The 8,267-nt window shown below is 40.1% G+C and overlaps 1 non-coding gene across 1 annotated transcript; it reads left to right on the forward strand.

Annotated features, from left to right (window-relative positions):
- Window positions 1-5,308: 5,308 nt before the first annotated feature.
- LOC115801665 (U6 spliceosomal RNA) lies at window positions 5,309-5,410 on the forward strand. The gene has a single exon (XR_004021980.2). It is a non-coding gene; the product is annotated as a U6 spliceosomal RNA (small nuclear RNA).
- The last annotated feature ends 2,857 nt before the right edge of the window (window positions 5,411-8,267 follow it).

Raw genomic sequence — 8,267 nt, forward strand, 5'->3', positions numbered from 1 at the left:
TTTGAGGGGAGTTTAATGAAGGGACTATTTACAAAGGTATGGGCAGGGATACCCACAACATAACGTAACACAAGAGATGGTGTGTTACGTCAGAGCTAGTACTAGAAGGGCACTGCTAACACCTGAGGCCCTAACACAGACTCCAGAGGCAAGGCTGTATGGAGCTGACAGGAGCTGAGGCCTTCGGCTGAGGGAGGCGGCCAGCATGCCATTAGCACCCAGGCATAGAGGCAAGGAAATGAATACCTGGACCTCATTCTCCTCTCTCCCTTCCATCTGCCACCAGAGCTCACACTGCCAAACCTAACTGGAAGTTGAGGGCAAGGCAGCTCATTGATCTGGTCCACACAGGTCAGCCTCCTGGGGCACAAAACAAGGTGAAGTTGGGGGGAAAGTGTCTGGGAGGGCAGATAAAGACATCAAGCATCCTGTCTTATGCAGCAGAGCCACCGTGATACCCCATTACAGGAATAGATTTGTTCCACCATTGTCAGAGCCCTCCCAAATGCCAACAAATCCCAAGACAACTGTGTCCAGGGGGTCAAAAGGGAACACTGAGAGTTTGTAATATGATGTTCAACCACAAAGAAGGCAAGCGGAAGCCTGATCTACACAAGAACATAAAGGTGATACTGAGAATATAGACTCAGCATCCCAGCCCTATTCAGTGGTACATCACTGACTTGAATCACATTGCTGCTCGTGTTTTACACTTTTCCTGCTCAAAAGGAAATCACAAGGACCCTGATATGCCCACTTCACGTGGAACACCTGCCTGGTTACTTATTTAGAAAAAAAAAATGTAAAGGGAAGCCCAGTTATTCTGAAGTTTGGTTTCATTTGCAGCACTAATTATGAACAGGCTTTCAGAGTCTGATAAGATGATACTTGATTAGGGAATATTACTGAGCCAAGAAAAGAATGAAACCTTGCCATTTTTGACAACATGATTCTAGAGGGTATTACGCTGTGAAATAAGTCAGACAGAGAAAGGTAGATACCATATGATTTCACTTATATGTAGAATCTAAAAACCAAATGAACAAACAGAACAGAAACAGAGTCATAAAAACAGAGAACAAACAGGTGATTGCCAGAGGGGAGGGACGTGGGGGCAGGCGGTGAGGAAACAGGTGAGGGAGACTAAGAGGTACAACTTCCAGATACAAAAGTAATGAGTCACAGGGATGAAACGTACAGCAAGGAGAATATAGTCAGTAATATTGTAGTAACTTTGTGTGGTGACAGATGGCAACTAGACTTCTTGTGCTGATCATTTAATGCACAGAAATATCGAACTAACATAGTGTCGGAGGTCAGTCAGTAAGATAAATAAATAAAAATTTTTTTAAAAAGATGATACTTGATTACTGAAACTCCAATGTCTAAGGAAAATCTGCAGGATGAGTGGTCCACATTCTGGTGGAGCTCGGATAAGAGCAGATATTTGAGACGATGTACAGAGCATACGGAGGTAAGAGCAAGGTGCTCTTCTGCTACCTTCGAGTGGGGTGAGGGGAGGCAATAATGGTTACAACATCTGTCCTACCTGATTTAAGCAACCTGTCCGACGTTCTATGTTTTGCCTGTTTGTATTACAAGGAACCTGCAGAGTGCCTACGTGTGGCTCAAAAAAAGATGCTCTGGCCAAATGCTAATGGTGATTGTGGGAAGTAGCACAGCTTTTTTTAAATTCAAGGTCACATGCAAACTTGGTGGTGTGTTCGTTCCCTACTGCAATGTATTCATAAAAATTCATAATTTCCTGGATTTCAAAACCAGGTCAAAGATGTATGCTTAATCAGTTTAACTCTAGAATCGGCCACTTTAAGGTTAAAGAAGACAAAATTTACCAAACTGGTCAGAAGAAGGTAACATAGGGTGGTAGAAATCAGATTCTAATTGATTTGGACTCTCCATACTTCATACTGTTTTATTTAATACGTTCAATTTTTCCTAGTTGTTTGCTGACTGGGCGTATCATGCACTGGTCACATAAGGATCATTCTTCTTTGTAGTCCATAGCTATGGTGACCATATTTTCCCAAGTAAATATTAAAATTTACCACCTGGACTCATACTAACCTGGAAACATATGGTCACCATGGTTATGATACATACGGAGGCACACTGTGGTTAACAGCATCCATAATCAGAGCCAAAAATACCCGCTCAAAAGCCTCTCTTTAACCCATGAACCTGTTCTCCAGGAAACTTGATACCTGTGATTAGAGCGGTTCACAGTAAGTTCAGACAAATGGAGGCATTTGTCACTTCCCTTGTACTTTCATCCTTTTGCCTTCCCATATCCAACCACTACCCCTCTCCCATCCAAAACAATAGAGCAAATACACTGAACACAAACCAATACACTCCACTCTGCTCTTAAGCCACAGAATTTCTCCACTGAGGTCTTTAGTAAACCGCTTTGCCCAGACAGCTGAGGTCACCACTGTTCAGACAAGCCCCTTGGTTTTCAATCTTTCCTCTCTTCTCCACTGCAACTGAGGTTCAGGTCTCCACAGCTATGTTCTCCTTCTAAGACCCAGGTTAGTCATAGGAGGCACTTGGAGAGCCACATGTCTTGTGTGGCTGTAGGGTAGGTTCTGGGGAGAACAAGGAAGACTGGGCCCAATGGCGAGGGAGGAACTGATTATCCTCCATCCACTGGGACTGGACTTAGATACAAGGCCAAAGATTTTTGTAATTTTTCCGCTAGCGCCCACAATAATAGCCTATAATAGCATCCACCAGTGAGGAGCTATCACTGGTTTCTAAGCAGGGATGTGAATTAATCAAAGACAATTTCGATGGCAATGGGAAGGATGAAATGGGAGGGATGGGGAGAGAAAACTGCAGGTGGGACACCAGGTGACAGATGAGAGCCCAACTCTAGCAGTGTCTGTAGAGAAGAAAAAAAAAAAAAGAGAGAATATCTAGAAAGGAAATTTCTCAACAGAGTCAAATGCTGTAGAAAAGTTAAAGAGAATAAAATTTTTTGAATTTAGCTATTTGACCTTGTGGTTGGTGCCAAGAAAACTAAAAGGACATAATCCTGTTTCTCAGAAAACTGTCACTCTAATTGAGGAGCCCAAAATGTTAATGAAACGCTAAAGTATCTAGAACACAATTCGGTGTCTGTGAAATATTTCTTAAATGACGAAGATGTTCTTCCATTTTTTTTTCCTTCCCACCTCTTCACACTTCTTTTTTCTTCCTAGAGACCTGCCTTTTCCCAGATGACAAAAGGTTGCCACAAAAGTCGATATTTTAGTTTAAAAGTCCCCTTAACTTACAGATAATTTTCTTTCTTTGGGTTAGTTTAAACCTCACTTACGATGTTAAATGGTAAGTGAGTTTTATTTTATTTTATTTTAAAGATCATTTCACTAGGAAAAAAAAAACGAAGATGAGCTGGAGGCAGAAAGGTAAGTTAAGAGATTCTTGTACTACTTTTCTGGTTATTTTAAGATGCTATACCATCTACCAGGTGCCAAAGGATGAGTATTTACTCCTTGCAAGGTAAATTCTAACTCCACTGGAACAAAAACACAAATATGCAGCTACAATCAAATCTTTTCCCCAAAACTCTAGGGTTAGGACTATGTGGCCAGCTGAATTCTTGGAAGACATAGTTCCTCAAAGGGGAGCCGGGGCTGATCCAGGCAGAAATAATAAAGCTGTTGCTTAAAGTATTTGCAACTAAGCACAAAATACAAAGGTGCTCAAGGTGTAAGGTTATTAAGCCGTGAGACTGATTCTGTAAAGCACACAGTAACAACCAAAAAAAAAAACAAATCTTTTTTTATATTATAAAGCAACTATCAAATATCATAAAATCCTCTCATAGTCTTCTGTTTTCTACCATGAGCCTGGTTTCACTTTAATACCCGCCAAACCACTCTGTGGAAATGTTTTACATGTCAACAAAGAAGCAAACAGTAACCAGAGTAGACAAAGAGAAATTTAGCTCAGACTTACAGGTTTATATATAGAGTGGCCAGACATTCTTTTCCTATTCTGCTCTCTGCACTTGCATTCTCTAGATCGTGTGTCTAAATGCTAGGCTGTATGCTCAAATGCCTTTGAATACAATATATTACCTCCTGTTGAGACCCACATTGTTCTCCCCTGATTTTCTGGTAGTCTTCCCGCCCTCTATTACTAGTGTAGTGGTGGGTTTTGTTTTCATTCCTCAGCTACATACACTAAATTCCATCCGGAGCACTTATTCGCCTGGCTTTTTTTGGCATCTTTTCACGTGCATCTGCATTCCTGTTAAGGGTAACATCTTCATCCCTTTCCATTTCCCCTCTTTTCCATTTCCTATGGTTTTCTCTATTTCTGTTCTTTGGCCAACCCTCCCTGCAGCTACATGTATTTTCAAATCTTCCCTGTATTTTTAAATTATCTTGGTATTCTCAGCCTTTGGGCTTTCAGGATTTATTCAAACTCTCTCATTTTTCCTCTGCCGCCTTTCCAATTATTTCTGGGTCTCATTTTGCACGGTCTACCCATAGCTTCCTTTTAAGTAAAATTTACTTTCTAAATAGTGAGATGCTTTACCAGGAAAGATGCTTTCTGCAACCTCTCCTTGCAGCACAAATTCAAAGTTTTCAAGATGAGTGATCCACCCATCCATGTGCTTCCATCTGAAGTATCCAGAGTTCTGGTATCTCCCCTTGTCATTAGTGATATAGACCATATTTCCCTATTAGAAAATGTTCCCAGAATTGGGAAACTTAGGCTAAGAGTGAGCCTGTGCCAATGGCAAGTTACTGGCGTCTCTTCTCTCAGCATACTGCATTGCTTGCCTTCCCCGTTATCTCATCATCCTTCCCAAAAGGACTTTCTGAACTTCGCACAAGGCACATACACACACCACACAGACTCACTTGGAAGCCTGGTAATGAAAATTAACCAGCAATTACCCTACAATTCATGGGGTCCTCACTGTCTTCTTATTGATCTTGATGATCAGTAGTCAGATATCTGAGTTCTGTAATTTAAGATTCATCTTCCTTCTCTCCTCTGTGAGCTGACATATCTTGATGAAGCCCTCATTTAGTAGGGACAGTATTGGCATCTCTATGAGAACAGTATAAAATAATCTTTAGCTCCCATTTAGCTTTAGTTCAAAACACAAAGTTTAAATGCCACAAAAAAACAGATTTCTGGATCATTCTGTTTAAAGCTTTACTTATAACAACACTATGGACATATTCTAAGATAGTTCTACCTCAGAAAAAGGACTATAAGAACATTCTTAAGATGCCAATTTGAACCCATGCATTAAATTGCCTTCCTTGCGCTCACTTCGGCAGCACGTGTGCTAAAATTGGAACGATAGAGATTAGCATGGCCCCTGCGCAAGGATGACACGCAAATTTGTGAAGCGTTCCATGTTTTTATATATAATGGAATATTACTCAGCCATAAAAAGGGACGAAATTGGGTCATTTGTAGAGACATGGATGGAGACAGAGACTGTCATACAGAGTGAAATAAGTCAGAAAGAGAAAAACAAATATCGTACATTAATGCATATTTGTGGAATCTAGAAAAAAGGTACAGATGAACTGGTTTGCAAGACAGAAATAGAGACACAGATGTAGGGAACAAATGTATGCACACCAAGCAGGGAAAGAGGGGATGGAATGAAATGGGAGACTGCAACTAACATATATACACTAATATGTATAAAATAGGTAAATAATGAGAACCTGCTGTATAGCACAGGGAACTCCACTTTGCTGTACAGTAGAAACTAACACAACATTGTAAAACAGCAATACCCCAAGAAAAAACATTTTTTTAATCCAATTGGACATTTATATCAAATATTAAACATTTTCTATCTCTTGGTTACTATTATGTACTTTAAGATTCTGTTAGCAACTTAAATATGGTCTATTTTTCATGGACCTCACCATCTCTCTAGGGAGGCTGGTAGATATAACTAAATATGCTTAATGAATTAACCAGCATGAGGGACAAAAGTCACAACTGATGACATGAAACACATTATAGATGTAATTCCTGCTTTCCATCTGATTCAACAAAGAGTATTTGATGACTGAACTTAAATTAATAATTCTTTGTAATGAACTTACAGTAGGTGACTTGTGTTGTAAAACATAAACTCATTTGTATAAAAGAGTAATTTTTGTTATCTCACAGGGTATTCATTCCTATTAAATGATATAAGGTATAAATAATGTGCAATACCTTACAACACAGCTGTGACAATTAGAGCATTACATCTCTGTATTAAAGTTTGGCAAATCAAAAAAACTTGCCTTCCTTCCTACATTCCCAATGAAATAGACAAAAAAAATTAAAATGAAGGAGAAGACATCTATATCAGTCCTGGAAAACAGCAAAAGTTGTGACAAATACTTGTCAAAAATTGTTGTGACTTCTTTTACTAGGAAAATATAAAATAACAAAATTGACTCAAGAAGAAGTAAGGAATATAAATAAGATCAAAGATATTATAATAAAAATACCATCAAATAATTGTCAAATTATAGGGGCTTCCCTGGTGGTACAGTGGTTGGGAGTCCGCCTGCCGATGCAGGAGACACGGGTTCGTGCCCCAGTCGGGAAGATCCCACATGCCGTGGAGCGGCTGGGCCCGTGGGCCATGGCCGCTGAGTCTGCGCGTCCGGAGCCTGTGCTCCGCAACGGGAGAGGCCACAACGGTGAGAGGCCCGCGTACCGCAAATAAAAAAAAAAAGAATTGTCAAATTATAAAGGACATTTGGCCTGGGAGGTTTTATAAATCTTCAAGAAGCAAGAAATTCTGGACTTCCCTGGTAGTGCAGTGGTTAGGAATCCACCTGCCAATGCAGGGGACACGGGTTCGAGCCCTGATCCAGGAAGATACCACATGCCGCAGAGAAACTGAACCCATGCGCCACAACTACTGAGCCCGCGAGCCACAACTACTGAAGCCCGCATGCCTAGAGCCCATGCTCCACAAGAGAAGCCACCACAGTGAGAAGCCCACACACCACAACAAAGAGTAGCCCCCACTCGCTGCAACTAGGGAAAGCCCACACGCAGCAACAAAGACCCAACACAGCCAAAAATTAATTTTTTTTAAAAAAGCAAGAAATTCTAATGCTATTTAATGTGTTAGACTACGAAAAAGATCAAAATTTTCCAATTCAATTTTAAAAACCAAATGTCGTAATCCTGTTACCAAAAGCCTGGTAAATACAGCACAGAAATCTCTAGACCAACATAATTTAGGAATGTTTGCACAAATATATTGAGAAATATTAGCAAATCACACCAGCAACAATTTTAAAAATAATAAGCCATTAAAGATGATTCCAAATTCTTTGCTATTCCTCCCATTGGAAGGTGGAGCCTAACTCCCTTCCACTTGAATCTGAACTGACCTCAGCAACTGGCTTGACCAATAAAATCCAGCAGAAGTGACACTGAAACTTCTATGGTTAGGTCATCGGGCATCTTGCAGCTTCCATGTCTGGGATCATTGCTTTTTCAAGCCAGATAAGATGTAAGAAATGTGACAACTCGGGCTTCCCTCGTGGCGCAGTGGTTGAGGGTCCGCCTGCCGATGCAGGGGACGCGGGTTCGTGCCCCGGTCCGCGAAGATCCCACATGCTGCGGAGCGGCTGGGCCCATGAGCCATGGCCGCTGAGCCTGCGCGTCCGCAGCCTGTACTCCGCAACAGGAGAGGCCACAACAGTGAGAGGCCCGCGCACCGCAAAAAAAAAAAAAAAAAAAAAAAAAAAAAAAGATACATTGTGTTTCCAGATAAAATTACCCAATACCATAAAGATTCCCACAAAATTTATCTGTAAACTCAATGCAATTGCATTTAAAATCCAATAGGACATTTTTAATTTGACAAAAGTATCATAAACCTAGAAGATAAACATGTAGGAAATCTCAGAATACATTTAGCAATATGGAATTAGTTAAGATAATTATAGTAAATCCATCCAAAGCAACACCTTGTACTTTGAAACGTTTGTGTAGCTATAAAGTTACTGACATGGAAAGATGGTCACAAAATATTATGTTGAAAAAAACTGCAATATGTTTAGTTTGAGCCCATTTGGGTAAATTAACTAAACAAATAGAAAAATAAAGTATTTATACAGCAAAATATCAATAGTCATTATCTCTAAGAGATTACAGATTTTTTAATTTTTAAAAATTTTGCTTATATGATTTTTCTAATTCTTCTCCATTGAACATGTTATTTTTGTAACTTAAAACCAAAAACG

This window comes from Delphinapterus leucas, chromosome 3, assembly GCF_059928025.1.
Source record: "Delphinapterus leucas isolate spDelLeu-1000000601 "Yukka" chromosome 3, BTC_Dleu_Yukka2, whole genome shotgun sequence".
Classification (NCBI taxonomy): domain Eukaryota; kingdom Metazoa; phylum Chordata; class Mammalia; order Artiodactyla; family Monodontidae; genus Delphinapterus; species Delphinapterus leucas.